This window comes from Scyliorhinus canicula, chromosome 12 (genome assembly GCF_902713615.1).
Source record: "Scyliorhinus canicula chromosome 12, sScyCan1.1, whole genome shotgun sequence".
Classification (NCBI taxonomy): domain Eukaryota; kingdom Metazoa; phylum Chordata; class Chondrichthyes; order Carcharhiniformes; family Scyliorhinidae; genus Scyliorhinus; species Scyliorhinus canicula.
In genome coordinates this window covers 91,536,565-91,559,642 of record NC_052157.1, presented here as the reverse complement: position 1 = coordinate 91,559,642, position 23,078 = coordinate 91,536,565, and positions in this window count along the sequence as shown.

The window sequence follows — 23,078 nt, the reverse complement described above, 5'->3', positions numbered from 1 at the left end:
GGAAGCGAGGGAGGATATTGCTACGCCGTTGGCGATGATCCTTGCGCCCTCAATCTCCACTGGAGTAGCAGCGGATGTTTGGAGGGAGGTGAATGTTGTCCCCCAGTTCAAGAAACTGAATATAGAAAACCGTGAGAATTACAGATCGTCCAGTCTTACGTTTGTGAAGAGCAAAATAGTGGAAAGGATTCTGAGAGAAAGCATTGCTGATTATTTAGAAAAATAAAGTTTGTTTGAAGATAGAGAGCATGGCGTTGTGAGGGGCAGGTCATGCTGCTTCATTTCATTCTTTGAGGATCTCACGCAACACATTGATGAAGGTCGGACTGTGGATGTGTTTCACATGGTTTTGAGGAAATACGTTGACAAGATTCCCCAAGGTTGGCTCATTCAGAATGTCGGGAGGCATGGAATATGCGGAAATTTGGCTGTTTGTATACAGAAATGACTGGCCGAAAGAAGATAGCGAGTGGTCATGGATGAAATGTATTCTGCCTGGACTTTGCTGCCCACTGCTGTCCCGCAGGAATCTGTTCTAGAACCTTTGCTGTTTATGCATTTTACAAGTAATTTAGATGAGGAAGTGGAAAGTTGAGTTGGTATATTAGCCGATGAAACGATGGTTGGTGGAGTTGTGGAAAGTGTCGAAGGCTGTTGCAGTTCACAACAGGACACTGACAGGATGCAGAGCTGGGCTGGAAAGCAGATGGAGTTCCACCTAGATGAATGCGAAGTGACTAATTTTGGGAGATCCATTTTGAATGCTGAATACATGGTTCAAGGTAGCATTCTTGGAAGTGCAGAGGAACAGAGGGATCTTGTGGTCCACGTAAATAAACCGCTAAAAGTTGCCACCCGGGTGGATACAATCGTTAAGAAGATGCATGGTGTGTTGGCGTTCAGGGGGATTGAGTTTCAGAGCCGCGAGGTTTTTATTGGAGCTTCATGTAACGCTGGTTAGACAACACTTGGAAAAGTGTGTCCAGTTCTGGTAGCCTCCTTCTAGGCAGGACGTGGATACTTCGGAGATGGTGCAGACGAGATTTACCAGGATTCTGCCTCGACTGGAGGGCATGTGTGATTAATAAAAGGTGAGTGCGCGAGGACCTTTCTCACTTGGGCAAATAAGGAAGTGAGGTGACTTTATAGAGGTGTACAAAATGATGAGAGACACGGATTCAATGGATAGCCAGAGACGTTTCCCCAGGCCGGAAATTGTTGTACCGATTGGACATAACATTGAGGTGATAAGGCGAATGTATAGTGGAGATTTCAGAGGCAGGTTCTGTGCACACTGTGTGTTGGGTGCATGGAATGCACTGCCAGCGGAGATGGTGAAGTCTGAGTCCTTAAGTACATTTCACCGAATCTTAGGCAGGCACATGGACAGCAGTAAATGGTAGAAGTGTTAGATAGGTTGATCTGAGATTCGGATAAATGGTCCGGACAACATCGTGGACGGAAGGGCCTGTAGTGTACTGTTTTATGTTCAATGTTGTTCTAAGATTCATAAATCATCCGAATGCATCTAGCGTTCAGACCCACCAAACACTCAAGAACCTGGACAGGTTATAGACGCATGGCCATCCGTTGATTGACACCACATTCACCACCTCCAGCTCCACTCCTTCCAACAGTGACGTACATTGACAACAAAATGCACCAGCATATTCAATAACAAGGTCCAGACGATACAGCTCTGGCAGCGTGCAAGAAAATAGTACAGATGCTGAAAATCCAACCTGAAGTTTCGCCAACAGCACAACGGACGTATGATGTCACATAGAAATCGAGAAATGACGAAGGTACCTATTTCAGCACCTTTTCAGGAGAAAACTGGAACGAATAATAAATATGTTGTTCTGGTCATTGATGTCCACGGCACTTGAACAACGAACAAAGTAAAGTACAGCACAGTAACAGGCCCGTCGGACGTTCAAGCCTGCGCCGACAATGCTGCCCATCTAAACTAAAAGCTTCTACACATCCTGGGTTTGTATCGCTTTATACCGATTATATTTATGTATTTGCCAAGATGCCCCATAAATGTAACCATTGTCCCTGCTTTCAGCAACTCCTCCGGCAGCAGGTTCCAGACACCCACTGCCTTCTGTGTAAAAATTTACCTCGTACATCTCCTCTAAACATTTTCCCTCCCACCTTCAACCCATGTCCTCTAGAAATTGACCGCTCGACCCTGGGAAACGTCTCTCATTATCCACTCTGTCTATGCCCCTCATAATATTGTAGACCTCTATCAGATAGCCATAGCACCTCCTTCGTTCCACTGAGAACAAGCCATGTTAATGCAAACTCTCCTCACAGTTAATGCCCTCCATACCAGGCAATATCCTGGTAAATCTCTTCTGCACCATCGCTAAAGCCTCCACATCCTTCTGTTAGTGTGGTGACCAGAATTGAACACTATACTCCAAGTAGGCCTAACTAAGGTTATATACAGCTGCAACATGACTTGCCAATTTTTATACTCAACGCCCATGCCATTGAAGACAAGCATGCCATATGCTTTCTTGCCTCCTTTCTCCATCTGTGTTAACTCTTTCAGTGGCCTGTGTCTCTGCACACGAGGATCTCTTGAAATTATTACATTGTAGCTGAATTTTACTCAGTGCATTTTATTCGAAAAATCTCTGAGCTAATGAGTTTCAGTTTTTGCGGGCATCTACAAAATGTAATATACTTTAACTCACGATGGAATTCCAACATGCCAGTGGTGTCTTTTTGACAGAAGCAAAGTTATCCCGGACACACTTTGTTCGACTTCTCCTTGCTGACAATGATGAGCTGCGATTTGACCTGCCGTTTGCGCATTCCTTGACGGTCCTGATTTGCGACCCTACTGCTAACCACAATTACGGGGAGAGGTTGCAAATGCAACTCTTGTGTACTTCATGCGTTGCTTAATGTCTGTTCCACGAACGTTAAGTGTAACTTAAATTCGCAATAAAGGTAAACACTTTGAAGCAATAAAAATGGGAATAATTGAGTTGGTACCGACAGCTAAACCGTGTAGGGATTGCCAGAGAAATATAATTATTTGTATGTAACTCCGTAATTTGCCCGTTCATATGTGCATTATGAACAGCGTATGCTTTATTTCACTTATATTTTAAACATTATAAATTCAGATAATGCGGATGTGTGATATCAGTGCGACGAATGTGCAACACTTCTGCAACAAAAGTTCAAATTTAATCGTAGAACTCCATTGAAAATTTTAGCATCGTGTGTCTGTAAAATATGAGGAAGTGGAATACTTGAATATCTTTAAGCAGATGGAAGTACCTGTTTGTTTTGGAAGGACGATAAAATTACAACTTAAATGCGGGAAGTCAAAGATAAAGGCAGCGAACACATCAGCCATGATGTGTTTCCATGACGCAAGATTTTTAAATGGTGACGTGCATATTTGTATGAATGTCATGTTTCATCTGACAAATTGTCAAATAAACATGGTACCTACATTACGGCGAACAGATGTAGTTACCTAACTCCGTGGCTACCCTTATCGAGATTGCATACAGAAAAAGCAACACTTCAACCTTGGAAGGTTTAACATGTTTGCCATCATCCATATTTTATTTGTTTTTTTAAATAATATTTGTGTTGAACTGTTAGCTTGTTATACCAAAGGAGAGGCAGTTACACAGTTCAACAATATGAATACATATGTTGGACAAATCAAGAAATAACAGTAAGATGAAACACAATAATATAATACCGCCCGGACTAATCACCCCCCTCTACCTGAACATCTCCCCTCTGTTGTCACACCTGCCCTGCACTGGCTGATAACCGTGAAGAACCCTTTAAAATGCAAAACGAACATTTTTCATCTACCATACCACCTGGAATCGAACCTTCTGTCTTCACCTTGTCCTCTGGGTGTGCAGGAATTCCACCGAATCACCCAGGCATGCTTCAAGCAGTGGGTGGAGTCTTCTGCCTCCAGCACAATGGAATTTGTCACTGTCCCAACAGCGAAGCAAAAGCCAGTTTAACCTGTCAGTTTTAATGTGCTCTTTATGGCACCATGAACCAATACAAGTCAAGAATAGGTCGTCTCATTACATGGTCGAATAGGTTCCCACATGATATTTGAAAGTTTCATCGAATGGATCCTGGTGAGCGCAGATGTGGGTGAGAAATTGACAGGCATTCAACACTACCGTTTCTCGCCGATCCTCACACTGTTACTCAATCATCTAGGTTGTCGTTTTCTGTGTTTTTTTTTTCAAAAATCTCTTTAACTGTGTAAAATATTGCTGAAATGGAAAAAGGCAAAGGTTAAAGTTCTGTGCTGTCTGGAAGAACACGGGAAACAAAATAGTGTTTGATGTTTACATGTGAATTAACTATCCATTGAGTTTGTTGTATACAGCATTCGTATAGATTCTTTCATTTACTTAAATCTCAATGTCACAATATTTTTTACCTCCTTCTGTCTCTCTCCCAAATGTTTGCTTACTCTAGCTATTGCCAGGACACTGCAGTCGGTTTTTCGTTCCAACATCCGTAGGTTATCTTTCTCGACCGGACTATATTTTAATTCTATAACTTCTATTCTTAGTCTAGCGCACTTCATTTTCTTTTTATTCGTGCCATGCAACCGATTATGATCATGATTTTCAATAACATGATTTTAAAAGCCGTTATGCTACTTTTGAATTAATTTACAAATCAAATATCCACGAAATATCCAGGGTAGCATGGTGGTTAGCATAAATGCTTCACAGCTCCAGGGTCCCAGGTTCGATTCCCGGCTGGGTCACTGTCTGTGTGGAGTCTGCACGTCCTCCCCCTGTGTGCGTGGGTTTCCTCCGGGTGCTCCGGTTTCCTCCCACAGTCCAAAGATGTGCGGGTTAGGTGGATTGGCCATGCTAAATTGCCCGTAGTGTCCTAATAAAAAAAGTAAGGTTAGGGGGGGGGGGGGTTGTTGGGTTACGGGTATAGGGTGGATATGTGGGTTTGAGTAAGGTGATCATGGCTCGGCACAACATTGAGGGCCGAAGGGCCTGTTCTGTGCTGTACTGTTCTATGTTCTATGTTCTATGAAAGTGCAAAACGTGGCATAGTTACAGCATGCTAAATTGTTTCAGCTGTCATGTTTGAGGTTACTAAATCCGACGGACAATATTGTGAATGCTTCGTAGCAAACAACGTTCCATGTTTTTGATCGGGTAACCACACTTGCATTTGAACAGGTGTGCTTCGAAACTGCAGTACTCATTTTACGTTTCGAAGCATGCATGGTTAGGTCTTAATTTAAATATGTCCAAACGTCTCCGTCCATCATAACGTTTACCTTTTCCGTTGTTATGCATTTATTTCAGTACGGTTCAGGAGACACACCTAATAATACCTATGCTCCAGACATTTGAAACTGTGTTGAGTCTGAGTGCCCGCGACAACGTCGGGAACGTTCTCAGTGATTTCTGCAGCGGCACTTAAATCGCTATCTAAGAGTTTCAGATACATAAAGGTCAACGATTATCTTCCAAGCGGATCCTGCAGGGCAATGCTTTTCGGGTTTACACGGAGGGGGGTTGTTGGGTTACGGGTATAGTGTGGATACGTTGGTTTGAGTAGGGTGATCATGGCTCGGCACAACATTGAGGGCCGAAGGGCCTGTTCTGTGCTGTACTGTTCTATGTTCTAAAATTGTGCCATAAGCAAGCTTAACTCATTTGTGCTTCAGGCAGTATGCTTAGATTAGGAATTTTGCAGCTCAGCGCAGGAGGATTGGGAGGCTACCCTTCCCGTGAGTGCTCAGGCCACTGGTGCGTAGCAGCTCTGGCACTGGCTGGAAGCGCGGGTCAGCGCATGTACAGGCCACATGGTGGGCAGTTACTGTAATACGCATGACGACACGTATGGTGAGAGTGTGGGATGGGGGACACGGGATCACTGTTCAGCGGTTAATGTTGGTGTGTGAGGGCGTCGGGGTTGAAGGCGGTGAGGAGATTTGAGATATGGGTGCGTACCATGTGGCGATGGTGCTAGCCCATTTAGAGGTGCTGCATCAGTGCAACTTTTGCTGTTGTAAAACACCACAGTTTAACCACTGGCGTCTGCACTTCTTCTCAAAATAGGCGAATCCCGCACATAACGTTGCGTTTGTGCCCACCAGTGGGGTTCAACACTTCGGACTATGAAATCGCGCATTGCAATTCTGCGGAGAATAGATTCTGACTCCAAAATCGGAGAACACATCTCTTTGACAACAAATCGGGTATGCTTCAGCACCCTAAAAATGACGTACTTGCATCGATTACAGCATGGCGTGATAGTATCATAGAACATAGAACATAGAACATAGAACGATACAGCGCAGTACAGGCCCTTCGGCCCTCGATGTTGCACCGACATGGAAAAAAACTAAAGCCCATCTAACCTACACTATGCCCTTATCATCCATATGCTTATCCAATAAATTTTTAAATACCCTCAATGTTGGCGAGTTCACTACTGTTGCAGGTAGGGCATTCCACGGCCTCACCACTCTTTGCGTAAAAAACCCACCTCTGACCTCTGTCCTATATCTATTACCCCTCAATTTAAGGCTATGTCCCCTCGTGCTAGCCACCTTCATCCGCGGGAGAAGGCTCTCGCTGTCCACCCTATCTAACCCTCTGATCATTTTGTATGTTAGCCACCTTCATCCGCGGGAGAAGGCTCTCGCTGTCCACCCTATCTAACCCTCTGATCATTTTGTATGTCTCTATTAAGTCACCTCTTAACCTTCTTCTCTCTAACGAAAACAACCTCAAGTCCATCAGCCTTTCCTCATAAGATTTTCCCTCCATACCAGGCAACATCCTGGTAAATCTCCTCTGCACCCGTTCCAAGGCTTCCACGTCCTTCCTATAATGAGGCGACCAGAACTGTACGCAATACTCCAAATGCGGCCGTACTAGAGTTTTGTACAACTGCAACATGACCTCATGGCTCCGGAACTCAATCCCTCTACCAATAAAGGCCAACACACCATATGCCTTCTTCACAACCCTTTCAACCTGGGTGGCAACTTTCAGGGATCTATGTACATGGACACCGAGATCCCTCTGCTCATCCACACTACCAAGAATTTTACCATTAGCCAAATATTCCGCATTCCTGTTATTCTTTCCAAAGTGAATCATCTCACACTTCTCCACATTAAACTCCATTTGCCACCTCTCAGCCCAGCTCTGCAGCTTATCTATGTCCCTCTGTAACCTGCAACATCCTTCCCCACTGTCTACAACTCCACCGACTTTAGTGTCGTCTGCAAATTTATCTCACCCATCCTTCTGCGCCCTCCTCTAGGTCATTTATAAAATTGACAAACAGCAACGGCCCCAGAACAGATCCTGTGGTACGCCACTCGTAACTGAACTCCATTCTGAACATTTCCCATCAACTACCACTCTCTGTCTTCTTTCAACTAGCCAATTTCTGATCCACATCTCTAAATCACACTCAATCCCCAGCCTCCGTATTTTCTGCAATAGCCGACCGTGGGGAACCTTATCAAACGCTTTACTGAAATCCATATACACCACATCAACTGCTCTACCCTCGTCTACCTGTTCAGTCACCTTCTCAAAGAACTCGATAAGGTTTGTGAGGCATGACCTACCCTTCACAAAACCATGCTGACTATCCCTAATCATATTATTCCTATCTAGATTATTATAAATCGTATCTTTTATAATCCTCTCCAAGACCTTACCCACCACAGACGTTAGGCTCACCGGCCTATAGTTACCGGGGTTATCTCTACTCCCCTTCTTGAACAAAGGGACCACATTTGCCATCCTCCAGTCCTCTGGCACTATTCCTATAGCCGATGATGACCTAAAAATCAAAGCCAAAGGCTCAGCAATCTCTTCCCTGGCTTCCCAGAGAATCCTAGGATAAATCCCATCCGGCCCCGGGGACTTATCTATTTTCACCTTGTCCAGAATTGCCAACACTTCTTCCCTACGCACCTCAATGCCATCTATTCTAATAGCCTGGGTCTCAGCATTCCCCTCCACAATATTATCTGTTTCTTGAGTGAATACTGACGAAAAGTATTCATTTAGTATCTCGCTTATCTCCTCAGCCTCCACACACAACTTCCCACCACTGTCCTTGACTGGCCCTACTCTTACCCTAGTCATTCTTTTATTCCTGACATACCTATAGAAAGCTTTTGGGTTTTCCTTGATCCTACCTACCAACGACTTCTCATGTCCCCTCCTTGCTCGTCTCAGCTCTCTCTTTAGATCCTTCCTCGCTTCCTTGTAACTATCAAACTCCCCAACTGAAACTTCATGCCTCATCATCACATAGGCCTCCTTCTTCCTCTTAACAAGAGATTCCACTTCTTTGGTAAACCACGGTTCCCTCGCTCGACCCCTTCCTCCCTGCCTGACTGGCACGTACTTATCAAAAACATGCAATAGCTGTTCCTTGAACAAGCTCCACATATCCAGTGTGCCCAGCCCTTGCAGCCTACTTCTCCAACCAACACATCCTAAGTCATGTCTAATGGCATCATAATTGCCGTTCCCCCAGCTATAACTCTTGCCCTGCGGGCTATACTTATCCCTTTCCATCACTAACGTAAAGGTCACCGAATTGTGGTCACTGTTTCTAAAGTGCTCACCTACCTCCAGATCTAACACCTGGCCTGGTTCATTACCCAAAACCAAATCCAATGTGGCCGCGCCTCTTGTTGGCCTGTCAACATATTGTGTCAGGAAACCCTCCTGCACACATTGTACAAAGAACGACCCATCTAATGTACTCGAACTATATCTGTTCCAGTCAATATTTGGAAAGTTAAAGTCTCCCATAACAACTACCCTGTTACTTTCGCTCTTTTCCAGAATCATCATCGCCATCCTTTCCTCTACATCCCTAGAACTATTAGGTGGCCTATATAAAACTCCCAACAGGTTGACCTCTCTTTTCCTGTTACTAACCTCAGCCCATACTACCTCAGAAGAAGAGTCCCCATCTAGCATCCTTTCCACCACCGTAATACTGTCCTTGACTAGCAGTGCCACACCTCCCCCTCTTTTGCCCCCTTCTCTGAGCTTACTAAAACACCTAAACCCCGGAACCTGCAACAACCATTCCTGTCCCTGCTCTATCCATGTCTCTGAAATGGCCACAACATCGAAGTCCCAGGTACCAACCCATGCTGCCAGTTCCCCTACCTTATTTCGTATACTCCTGGCATTGAAGTAGACACACTTGAAACCACCTACCTGAACACTGGCTCCCTCCTGTGAAGTCAAAACTGTGCTCCTGACCTCTATACTCTCAATCTCCCGTACCCCAAAACTACAATCCAGGTTCCCATGCCCCTGCTGAATTAGTTTAAACCCCCCCAAAGAGCACTAACAAATCTCCCCCCCCCAGGATTTTGGTGCCCCTCAGGTTCAGATGTAGACCATCCTGTCTATAGAGGTCCCACCTTCCCCAGAAAGAGCCCCAGTTATCCAGAAATCTGAATCCCTCCCGCCTGCACCATCCCTGTAGCCACGTGTTTAATTGCTCTCTCTCCCTATTCCTCATCTCACTATCACGTGGCACGGGCAACAACCCAGAGATAACAACTCTGTTTGTTCTCGCTCTGAGCTTCCATCCTAGCTCCCTAAAGGCCTGCCTGACATCCTTGTCCCCTTTCCTACCTATGCCTATGATATCATAGGCATATCATTATAGGTCCTGACACCGGATGCTCTACGGCCTCCGCAAGGCCTCACCGCCTCCAAGGGGCTGAGTTCCCGATGGTGTGGTTGACTTGTGATTTAAAATCGTGACACTGGCTCACTAGCTGCTGAACGAGAGAGAGGAGGTAGGAAATGGCGTGGAATGACTGCGGTCTGCCTGGACAGACACAGTAAATGTGAGCGCGGCGTGGGCCGAGGGACAGGAGGGGAGACGGGGGAGGGGTATGAGGGGTCGAGAAGCCGTTTTTACGCCTAGCCCCCCCCCACTCCCCCCCCCCCCCCATCTCACGGACCGAGGCACCAGCAACCATCTTGTTGAACTCCCACTGGCCTCCCAACCCGGCTCTTTGTTCCACACAATGGCTCGCACCCTCCATACCACAATGCGTCCGGACCCAAACACCCCGCCCAACGGACATCAACCCACCGGTAGAAGACCCAAGGCCACACCAAACGCAGCTCCCAGTGTGAAGTGCCAGCCAACGGTACCCCTGGCAGCAGGAAGGGTGGCATGACTGGGTTGACAAACGTTGCCAGAGACTGAAAGAGCAGAAGCGCGTGGGTGAGGGTGGGGGATACATGTTCCGGGAGTGCAGTGCCAGCTCAGGCTACGATGTGGCCCATGGAACCTTGCAGGGCATGGGAGTTTAGGCATTGCTCATAAGTTCGCCTTCCACCCCCTGCGGACAATAGCGTTTGGATATCAATGTGCAAGCTCCTCGCCGTGGTGATGGCCGCAGACCAGCGAGAAACCCTGCGGTCGCGTGAGTGGGGTCCACTCGGAGGAGGTAAAAGGTGCAGCAGAGGAGCGCGCTGCAGAAGGGCATGTCGCTTCTCCACACGCTGGTGGTCCGGCCGCCCAACGGGCTGTGGAGTAGAAGAAGGTGCCAATGAGGCCCCGCATGAGACCTGGCATCTCCCGGCGTTGCAGGTCTTAGTTGACCTGCTGAACCGGCATGCCATCGGAGACTGCGGATGAGCAGAGAGCCAGTTCAACACATCTGCCGGACTATACCTGGCACTGCAAGGGTATGGGAGAGGATGCCAGCTCCCGCTGACCAGAAAGGTGGCATTCGTGCTTAACTTTCACACGGCAGGTTCTTCCAGGCGCCCAGTGGGGACCTGTCCGGGATTTCACAGACCTCGTTGCACAGATGTCTCCGCGCGATCATGGACACCCTGTGTGCCAGGCAGACTTGCACATCCAGTGCCATGTGGAACGAGCCTTTCCGAAAGCGCGGGCAGCGCCGTTTGCTGTCAACGACTGAATGTCCTCCTTTCCGGCGCCAAAAGACAGCACAAGTGTCTCCGCGCGATCACGGACACCCTATATGCCCAGGCGGACATGCACATCCAGTGCCATGTGGAACGAGCCCTTTCGAAAACGCGGGCAGCGCCGTTTGCTGCCATCGACTGAATGCCCTCTTTTCCGGGGCCAAGAGACAGGATGCATGTCAGCATGTGGGCACAAACGGTCAACAGGCCGGGGTTGAGGGTGATGAGCGTGACGGTGTGAGGGTGAGGGTAGGGGGGCATCTGACATGGCGACCCGCACACATCGATGACAAATTGGTCAACACAGAGACGCAGACAGGCTGCAGCTTGCAAATACACGAAGGCTGCAGCCTGGACGTTGCAGAAACTGTGACCGGGAGAATGTTGTTGAAAGGCCAACCTGGGGCAATGGGCTCCAGGTAGAAACTAAAAATATTTGGTAAACTTGGTGACGTTAGTTTCCTTTTTTGGGAAGGTCTAACTTCCTCGGACACGAACGGCTATGGCCGAATGGGACTCGTCCCACACCAAGGTGTCTACCCCCAATTGGTTGATATCGATCAGAGTGATCGGGCCCTGATTGAGCTTTTGCACATCTATCTGGGACCACGCAAAAGCGTCCGAAACCTATCAGGGATAGAAGGTGCTGCGCAGCCCACCACTCAGTCAACATGTATATGTGTGTGTGTGGCTGACGAATATCAACTCTGTGTGACTTTTGAACTAAACTTATTTCATACAGCATTTGTCTATCTTACAAGGGTTGGAGACAATCTGCAGTTCAGAAGGTGCAACACAACTGACGACCCTGTTGGCATTAGACTCGAAGTTACGATTGTTGTTCCGAAATCTCCTACAAGACACCTATTCTTCGAGATTTCGGCTGATCACGAATTAGGAAGGCAACTGACCGACATAACAGCCAGGAGTCCAAGTAAATCGAAGGGAATATATAGGTCTCTATCCTTGAAACCGTATTGAAAAAGTCACTGAGTTTTGCAGTTGTGTACTAACTGGATGCGTACCTATGAATGGAGGAAAGTGTCTACTCTGCAAATTTTCACGCTGCTTCAGAGGGATTTGCGCCGGAGCATAGCCTCAAACCTTACCAGCTGTCAATTCGTCGCTCTATATCCTTGTTTACGACTTCAATACCGCAGCTCAGAAAACATGTAAAGCTACAGAGGCGCATAAGACAGGAGCAGAGCGGTGTCCGATATTGGAGAGGGTAGTACGAAAATATATCACTAGAAAATGAGTTCAGACGTTTGATCCAGTACCGAGACATGCACCGGGGATGTAGGGAACACCTGGTGGGTGGACGTGAGGGAAGTATGTAATGAAAATTCAAATCGCTTATTGTCACCAGTAGGCTTCAATGAAGATACTGTGAAAAGCCCCCAGTCGCCATATTCCGGCGCCTGTCCGGGGAGGCTGGTACGGCAATCGAACCGTGCCTCTGGCCTTCTTGGTCTGCTTTAAAAGCCAGCGATTGAACTTAGTGAGCTAAACCAGCCCCTTACAAGCGAAACTTGCGAAATGTGGCGACTAAGGGATTTTCAGAGTAATTTAATTGGAGTGTTAATAAGCCATTGACCGCACCAACGGCATCTTTGACGTGAAAAGCCAACACCGCACATCCCCACCGGGTAACTGCAAGGTCGACGCCTTAGCTAGAGCTCGTGACCGTAACAGACATTTCGGGCAGTCACCCGGAGGTGAACCGATGAATGTGATTTCCCTGCAACAGACGAACACAGCCGACCTAGCTCAATCTCAACGCGCAGACGATTCCCTACCACGAATTCTCAATGGCAATTACCGACCCCCGACGATATATGGCAGAACGAGCTGACCATACAGGACGGATTCGTTTAAAGGAAAGGAATGATGTGGTTCCTATTTTGGACCGAAACCAACTTAATACCAATCCCAGGACGGACACAGAAACCAGGGCATGGAGACCAGGACGGATCACCATTATGTTGGTGGCCGGAGCTAAAGGTGGATGTCACTCATTACATTAAGGGTTGCCTCATGTGCACCCAGAATGTTCCCGACGATTACGCCAGGAAGGAACCGAAAGGACAAAACCGTGATGTGGAGTGTCGCTGGATAGATCCCCATGTGCATAAACTCGACCCAGTCCCACCATGCATAAATGAATTCAAATATGTACTGGTTATTGTTGACACCGCCGCCAAGAAGATCCTGCCCTCAGTGCAAACGACCCACGCCCGGCACGGGCATCACGATTGCATAGTGCTTAGCACAGTTGCTTCATTGCTCCAGCCACCCAGGTTCAATTCCCAGCTTGGGTCACTGTCTTTGCGGCGTCTGTACGTTCTGCCCGTATGTTCTTGGGTTTCCTCCTCGTGCTTCCGTTTCCTCCCACAGTCTAAATGTGCAGATGTGGTGGATTGGCCGTGTTCAATTGACCCTCGTGTCCAAAAAGGTTAAGTGAGGTTCCTGGGTTAAGTGGATTGAGTGGGGCTGTTGGCTCCAATGGCAGGTGCAGTCGCGATGGCCGAATGGCCTCCTTCAGCACTTCAACCTCTATGATATTTCATGATATTCTCCGACCACTCAGACACCCCAATTACCCTATTGAACATGGGTCCAGTCCAGACGGTAGGTTAGAGCTGCCGAACGATTCGAGAACCCGGATAGTGAAACCCTGACGCCGATAAACGCAAGCAAGCGGCAACTCGTGTCTGGCGACCAGGAGAGGTAGATGATTCCATGGAGAATCTCCTATGGGTTATTACAAGAGCAACTGCGGAGCGCAGTGTTCTGAGGTATGTGGAGCACAAACATTCTTAACTGTTCAGGTGATGACAATCGAAGTCCTCAGAATAAGCATTGGAACACGATTTACTCATGGAACCTGACCCACAATCTGAGCTCCACAAAAGCGTGTAATCGTTATTTGTGCGTTGTTTTACCTTCGCGTCCCCATTCATCCTTCCCATCTCTACAATTATTTACAATTCGAACTATCGCTCGCCTAACACTGGTCATACTCTGAGAGTACCTTCATCATCTGCACTCACGCTGAGCCGTCTTTCCGTCCAAAGATAACAGACTATCGACCTATACTACATTGTGTACTCCACGATCACCCCAAACTACTGAGAGCAATTGGAAAGTACACTACCTGCATCCTCCCCCTCTTGTGTATTTCACTGGGATCAACCCACGATTATATACAGTCCCTTACCATTCTCGACCACCACCCGATCAGATTCAGATTTTCACATTCCCTGTGCCTGTGGATCACACCAACATTAGTAAATTAAGCGGTAGTCCCTCACCTTCGTCCTGTTATCTGACTTGGAAATCCAACACATCGCAATTACTTTCCTGCCTTTTCAATGGACCGGTCTCTTCAGACCTGGAAAGAAACCCCTTCTTAGCAAGATACGCTCATACTGTCATCTGTCCTTCAACACCCAACATATCGCTGTCGCATTCGTGGCGGTCCTAGCCACCAGTCTTTTCAGACCGAGAAAGTAGTCTCTTTCTATAGATGCACCTCCCTCTTGTCGTCTGACCTTGGACAGCCAACACACATCGCCATCACGTTCCTTGCCCACCGTTCTAACGACCGTTCTGTTCAGACCAAGAAGTAGCCCGTTCCTTGAAGTACATATTCATCCTGTTCTTCAACAACTTGGGTAGTGCAGTAACGGCATGTTGTCCGCCCTACCCAGGGACCCACAGAACAATTCAAAACGCTCGGTTAGTAGAGTTACTGCATTTCCTCTCCCCGTCTCGGAACCCATGCATTCATCATCCGCCGCTGCCCATACGCACCACCACTATCACTCCTAAACACTCTACAAATCCAACTCCCACTATCTGGAATCGCTCATTAAATTTCGAAACACTGGGGCAGGTCTGAAATCAAAACCATTGCCCCACAGCTCACCGGTTGGTTGTGGGGCGCAAAATGTATTCAGTGACTCAGGTCACAATTCGCCCACTTCTTCACTATTCTGCCGATGCCCGTTTGGGCCCAACGCACATGCTATTTACACTTAGCAATACTGGTGATTGCTGTTGTGAAGAAATCGTGCGACTGTACAATGACGCCCCCTGCCCTTTTCTGTGCTCCTGGGACGAAACTGAATACTATTGGCCGCCCTGATGTTCGGCTGGTTACGATAAACGTCACGCAGTACATGTTTGGAATCAGAAGCAAGTGGTCGAGGACAGGTTCCGATCACTGAAAGCCAAGAAGGGCTGAGTTGGGTTCGTACATGTTGAAGGAGAATACGAAAATGTGGTAGGGTGGGGCACGAATAGCGACACCATGATAGAATCAACGCAGAAAGTAGGTCTGTGATAATAACATAAACTATGCCTGATTCCCCAGGACGCCCAGAGACAGCAAATTAGGCCGTCACCGGACAGGTGCAGAATGCAAGGTCAGACGTGGTCGGATGAATCCTGGAATTGGGGGTCTAACCTTCAGAGACATCCCAGTGTTGGACTCCTATCCCCGCTGGCTGTCATGTTGATTCTCTTTCAACTTAATCTACATAATCTTTCGCACAGTCCAAATCCGTAGGTGAAGAGCAGAGTTCACGAAGCACCAGGACATGGGACCCATGTTTACTCCATGCGCACCTTTAATTCAGACAAACTGGATATCCCGGGGACTCATGCTTGCCTTCCACTGAATATCCACGTGGGCTTGCATATGACCTTTGTAGAACTGGTAATTCTCAAGGTCACATGTTTACACTGATCTCCGCTACCGTCGATATTTTCTGGCATTTGTACCAGAAAGTATATCTCCAGTTTTGTATTATATTAACGATTTTTCCCCACTTTTGCATCAGACTGTCAATTGTATCTTACATGACGGAAACATCCATTTTTCTAACCACAATAGCTCAGTTCTGTAATGTATATTTATCTCTGTCATTCGGGTATTACGTATTCGGTATTTGTGCAAACCTGTGAAGTGTAATGTCATTCCACATTATGTAAACGACGGTTCAGGTCGACCAGACTATTGAGAATTGCATATTCCAATCAACGAGAGGCTGTTTCGGAATCATATTTTGTAAAAATAAACCAACTATTTTATCGTCCTCGATAATTAAGCAAACATCGCTTCTACAGCTTGAGGCACTGATTTCTTTTTTAAGCCATTTGATGTTTTATACCGACATCTGGATTCAAATCCAACGACTTTATCTTAATTCTAAAATTCCCAAATAAGACCTCGAACCTGGAAATTAAGAGCATGTTCTTTCATGCCGTCTCCATTATGATACCTCCTGTTCCTCGTTGCCCAAGCCTAATTTTAAATGTTAAACTATGGCTACTTGTCACAATGTTTGTTGAGTTGACACATGGTACCGTTGTGGCTGTTGACGAAGAGCCACCTGGTGTCACAACGGTTAGCATTGCCGCATCACAGCTCCAGGCACCCGGGCTCCATTCTAGTCTCTGGGAACTGTCTGTATGGAGATTGTCCTCCGGATTACTCTATCAGACCAAAGCTGTGCAGGGCAGGTGAATTGGCCGTGCGAAATTTCCAAAAAATGTTGGGTGGATTTACTGGGTTCTGAGGATTGGCTGGGTGCGTAGGATAAGGTGCGGTAGTCTTTCCAACGGCCGGTGCAGGGTTAATGGACCGAATGGCCTCTTTCTGCACTGTTATTTGTTTATCTTTTGTCCTCGTCCATCCGTGTTCCTCATCCAGAAAGACGTGTAATTGATTCCGATCCGACGTTTGCTCTGGGGTTATTGGACTGTTATATGCATTGCATTTTGGAATGTTTAGTGAGAAGCCCGTTCGGCCAGCAAAAGAAGATGCGAACGATGGGACCACATAAGGTATATGTGTGATGATGGACATCAGGAACTGGTAGCTTCTTCAAGCAACTTGAAACAGACGTGTGCATCGCTGCGAAATGTTCGTCCTTCACCGTTTGGTTACTATGTAAAAACTGAGCTTTTATTAAAGCACGCAGAACAACTTCAAAGATGCCCACATCAAGGAAACGTCATATTCCAGCTTTTCCCTGCCTACATTTGTCTGTATCCGTGCTCCGGAAGACGTGTGCTGATCGGTGCATTCCATGTTCATTGATGCATTTATTATATTTTTCATATTTCGTATGTTCCAGAACTGCATATGGTTTTCTGGAAAATATTATTGATATACCGGATGCTGAATGTCGCTAGATTTGTAGCATCTGCGTAACTGCCCTCCAAATGGTGATGCTGAACTTACTGTTCAGAAACAGGCACAGTCTTGCCGGGGAGCGATAACCAGTACATTGAGATGGCGAGAATGAAAGAAAGCGGCTTTGTTTTTGAGGCAGACGACTTATTGTGGGATATGTGATTGTCAGGTTTGTGTTTCACTGGGTCATTGTGAGGGCCTGCAGAATGTGGTGGTGCTTGTGAAGTTATTAAAGTTTCTGCATATGAGATTCGAAAACAAATGTAGAGAGAGAAAATGTTGGAAAATCTCAGCAGATCTGGCAACATCTGTCGGGAGGGAAAAAGAGCTAACGTTTCGAGTCCAATGAATCTTTGTCAAAGCAAACAATCAGAGAATGTGGGGAATATTTATGCCATGGAGTGAGAATGAAGACGAGTCATAGCCACATAAACCCATGGAAATGGGGTGCTAAAAACCACAGAAACGAAGGGAAAAGAGCGCTAATGGCAGTCCCCAGAGAGAACAAAATGTGTGTGAGTCCATACAGGAGAGCAACTGACATCAGAGGCTAAACTGTGATAGATGGAGATGTGGGAGGAGGGGAAGGGGGAAGCAAAGGGTAGGTGTGGTAAGGAAATGTGGATAAAATTGGGGGGTGGCGTGTTAAATATCTATTAGGAAATACACGAATGAAAGAAATGTTGAGAGACAGGTGAAACTAAATGGGATGAAAACAAATGGTCGAGGTGGGGTATAGCTAATCAACTGAAATTGTTGACTTCGATGTGGAGACCAAAAGGCTGTAGCATGCCTAACCGGAAGATGATATGTTGTTCCTCCAGTTTGCTTTGAGATTCACTGGAGCATTGCAGCAGGCCAAGAGCGGGCATGTGGGCATGGGAGCACTGTATTTTGTTGAAATGGCAAGCAATGGGAAGATCTGGGTCCTGAATGCGCACAGACCGCAGGTGCTAAGCAAGCAATCACACAGTCTACCTTTGGTCTGTCAGATATAGATGAGACCACATTGGGAGCAGCGAATGCAGCAGACCAGATTGGAAAATATGCAAGTGAAAAGCTGCATAACTGGAATGATTGTTTTGGGCCCAGAATGTTGAGCATGAAAAGGATAACTGGGCGGGTGTACACCTTCTGCGGTTCCAAGGGAGGTACCATTGGTGATGGGAGAGGTATTGGGTTATGTTGGACGAGTGAACTAGATTATGTCGGACGGAACGGTCTCTGAGGAATGCTGAAAGAGGAAGTGAAGGGAAGATGTGTTAGCTGGTGGTATCACGCTGAAGTTCGCGAAAATAGTCGAGGATTATGCTGTGCATACAGAAGCTGGTAGAATAAAATGTGAGGATGAGAGGGACGCATTCCTTGTTCTGGGAGGGAGGGCAGGGGGCAAGGATAGTGGCTCGGGAGATGGCCAGTACACTGCTGAGGTCGCTGTGAACAACTGTAGGTGGGAAATCACGGTTAAGGACGAAGTAACATATTTTCAAAGCACCATTTTGGAAACTAGCATCATTGAAACAAATGCGACGGAGTCGAAGGCGTTGAGAGAAAGTGGTCGAATCCTTACAATGTGCAGGATGCTAAGAACTGCTGTGCAGATAGCTGTGGGAGTCTCTGGGATCGTCTTGGATATTAGTAGACAGTCTATTGCCGGAAATGGAGACATAAAGATCAAGGAAGAGAAGTGTCTGTGATTGACCAGGTGAAAGTGATAGAGCGGTGGAAGTTTGAAGCGAAGTTGATTAATTTTACCCGTGATTGCCCTTGAGGGGCAGTTAGGAGTCAATCACGTTCCTCTGGATCTTGGTCATATGCACATCAGACCATGTAGAACGGTAAACCTCTTTCTCTAAAATTCATTGTGAACCATGTGGGTGTTGCTGACAATAAACGATGGTTTCATAATGGCAAGCAGCGGGAGTGTCCGGGTCCTGAATGCGCACAGACCGCAGGTACTACGCAAAGCGATCACCCGGTCTACGTTTGGTCTCTCAGATATAGAGGCGACCACATTGAGAGCAGCGCATACGAGACCAGATTGGAAGAGATGCAAATGAAAAGCTGCTTTACCTGGAAAAAGTGTTTTGGGCCCATGATGTTAAGCATGAAGGATGTAACATAAATCGTCTTTTGACTAATTTTTATTTTAAGCAATTGGATTCCAGTTTGCCTCCTTCTGTGACGGGATTTGAACTGGGTTCCCAGACTAGTACTCTGGATCTCTGGTTTATTAGCCCTGTGATAATTTTGTAACGCCGCCCTCTCGCAAGGTGTATCCCTTTATGTCAAAGAATAACATTTTAGTACTATTGTAGACTTCTTAACAATGGGGAAGGCTAGTGTAGATGGATAAAAATGCCACAGATTCTAATTAAATCTCACGACCAGTTACGGATCAACAATTCACTTCTAACTTGCAAAAACACTAGTATTATGTAACATATCTATAGTTTGACGGATGAATTAATTTTTAAGTGGGTTCCTTGGTCAGTTTTTATAATTCATGAAATGATTGAAAGACAAGCAAATGGTACGACGAAAAATAACATTTAAACAATTTAACTTTGATATGCCATACTGCTCGCATCAATTGATGTTTCCACACACCCTTTAGCAAAGGAATTATTCTTCTGGTAAATGCCTGCGTAAGGAACATTTTAGCTGAAAATATAATAGGTTTCCAAATGTATTATTTTTAGGTGGCCCAAAGACTAAAGATAAAGAAGGTGAATAATCAATAATTTATAATAAGTGTAGCATAAAACATTGCCGATAATGGTTTTACCATGTCAATTTGAAACAGGATTTGTTGAATGGAAGCGACAAAACCATCTGTGGCATTACCTCTTTGCACAGACACTGTCCTCGCTCAGGCTGGTCAAGTGTAAGCATTGCAGGTGCTCTTATCCCACGGTGCCCCAGCCGCAGGTTGCCCTTCCTGCATCTTGTCAATGGGATGTCCCAATCTGCCCATACCACAACGGCGACCAATTAGCGGAAAAGCATTTTGTGCTGCAGGAGAATGGGAACGGCAACTGATCGTTATTTTCAAGTAGGACTGTCATTGATATTATTGGCATTTATAGCAGACATTGCTTGGGTAGATACCACAACTGGATGCTAATGAAAACGTGGAGGAGGATTGAGCCGTCCGTAAGTTATGTTTATCGGACAAACTAGAATTATGACGGATGTTATCGGGAGGACTTAAACTAGTATAGCAGGGTGGCGGGAACCAGAGCGCCAGCTTAGCAGATGCAATAACTGAAGGGAAAATAAGAACAAATACAAGAGAACAAAATCACCCCGTATGCTCAAACGCAGTGGTTTGCAGTGTATTTTCATCAATGTCAGAGGTATAACGGCTAAGGCAGATGACGGATGAGCACTTAGTAGTATTTGTAATTATGATAGACGAATAGAATCATTGAAATTTCAGCGCCAATTCTCAACATTGGAAAACCCAGTCCCATGTCCCTGCATTAATGAAAAGGGATAGATGTATTTATCATAGAATTTTTCATAAAATGACTTACAGTGCAGATGTAGGCCAGTCGCACCATGGAGACTGCACCGGCCCTAGGAAGCAGCACCCTTCCCAAACCCACACATCCAACCTATCCTCACAACCCGACCTCACCTTTTTTGGACAGTAAGGGGCAATTGACAACGGCCAATCAACCTGACCTGCATATATTTGGACTGTGCTGGAAACCGGAGCACCTGGAGGAAACCCACCCAGACACGAGTAGAACGTGCAGACGCCGCACAGACGTTGATGGAGACGGGAATCGAATTTAATACCCTGGAGCTGTGAAACAACTGTGCTAACCATTGTGCTACTGTGCTGCCCTGAACGATGTTGAGGTTATTATCGGAACCTGGTTAAATGAGTGGCAAGGTTGACAGCTGAACGCTGGAGAATATACATGCTTCAGGAGAGAGCGACGGGGATGTAAAAGGGGTGGGAGAAGTCGCATTGCTGATTTCAGAGAATATTAAAGCCGTGTTGCGGGATGACTCCTCGGTAGGCTCATAGAATGAGGCAATCTGCGTCGTGGTGAAGAACACGAAGGAGACAATCACGATGATGGGGATGATTTATTACAGACCTCCCAAGTGCCAGCCAGAGGTAGAGAAGCAGATAGGTGGAGAAATGTTGGATACCTGCAAAAGTAATGTGGTTGTTGTCCGAGAGAATATAGTTCCCCCTATATTGACTAGGACTCACTTAATGAGGAATGCTTGGGTGGAGCAGCATTTGAAACGTGTATCCAGGAAGGCGTCTTGATGCAATATGTAGATATTCCAACTAGGGAAGGGACAGTGCTGGATCTGGTATTTTGCAATCAGCCTCAAAAGGTGGTTGAGGATTCAGGAGGTTAATGCTTTGGGAGAAATGATCACAAGTCCGTAGGTTTTAGGACACTTTTATATAGGGCTGAGGGAACCCTCAATTTAAGGTGCTAAACTGGGGAAACACAAATTACGATTACATTAGACAAGATTTGAAGAATTTGGAATGGTTGGAGCTGTTGGATGGTAAATCAACATCGGACATGTGGGGGTCTTTCAAGCGACAGTTCATTCGCATTTAGAAAACTCACGTTGCTGAGAGAACTAAGGATAATTATGGGTAGTTTAGGGAGCTTTGGATAACGAGGGATATTGTCAACCTCCTCAAAAGTAAAAGGGAGAGTTATGTACGGTGCAGTAGGGTGGGGATAGCCGAAACCCTTGAGGAGTATAAATAAAGTACGAAAGTACTGAAGCGGGAAATTCGGAGGGCTAGGAGGGGCACGAAAAGTCCTTGGCAAATAGAATTAAGGTGAATCCAAAAATATTTGTGATCACATGAAAAACCAAGAAGATGGCCAGGGAACGGAGTGCATCACTTCAGGACAGTGGTATCAAATGAGTACTTTGCATCAGTGTTCACCAAAGAAAGGGACTTTGTGGAAGATGATTATTGGGTAGGGTGGGTATGCAGTCTGGATTGTGTTACGGAGAAAATACGGAGTTATTGGGTCTTTTAAAATATATTAAAGGAGATAGATCTCCTGCTCCGGAATGGATTACCCAAAAATACTGAGAGAAGCAGGAGACGAAATTGCTGGAGCTCTTTACTGCCATATTTCTATCCTCATTGGCTGAAGATGAGACCCCGAGGACTGGAGAATTGCTAATCTGGTACATCTATTTGAGAAAGGTAGCAAAAATAATCTTGGAAAAAGTTGGCCGGTAAGGCTCATGTCGGAAGAATGTAAATTATTGGAGTGATTTCTCAGCGACAGGATACATGTCAATTTGTGCCCAAATAGATTAAACTGCCACATGCAGCACAGTTTTGTGAGGGGAGGTCGTGCTTCACGAACGTGATCGAGGTTTTTGAGGAGATGGCAAAGATGAATGATGAGCGGGGCTTTGGGTGTTTATTTTACGTGGGCTTCAGTAAAATCTTTGACAAGGAGCCTCATGGCAGACTGATACAAAATGTGAAGTCACAGGGATCAGGGGTAAATAGGTAAAATGGATACACAACTGGCTGCGCCACAGAAGGCACAGGGTATCAGTAGAAGAATGGATTTCTGAATGTAAGGTTGTGATTACTGGTGGTTCAAAGACATCTGTGCTTGGCCCTCTGTTCTATGAAGTGAAAATAAAGGACTTGGAGGAAAATGTAGCTGGTCTTATTAGTAAGTGCGCTGGCGACATAAAGATTGGAAAATATTGTGGATTGTCAGAGTATACAGCAGGAAAAAGATAGGTTGTGGACTTGGGCAGACACATGACAAATGGAGTTTAATCCGGAAAAATATGAGGGAATGCATTTTGGAAGGTCTAACATAGTGGGGAAATTTACC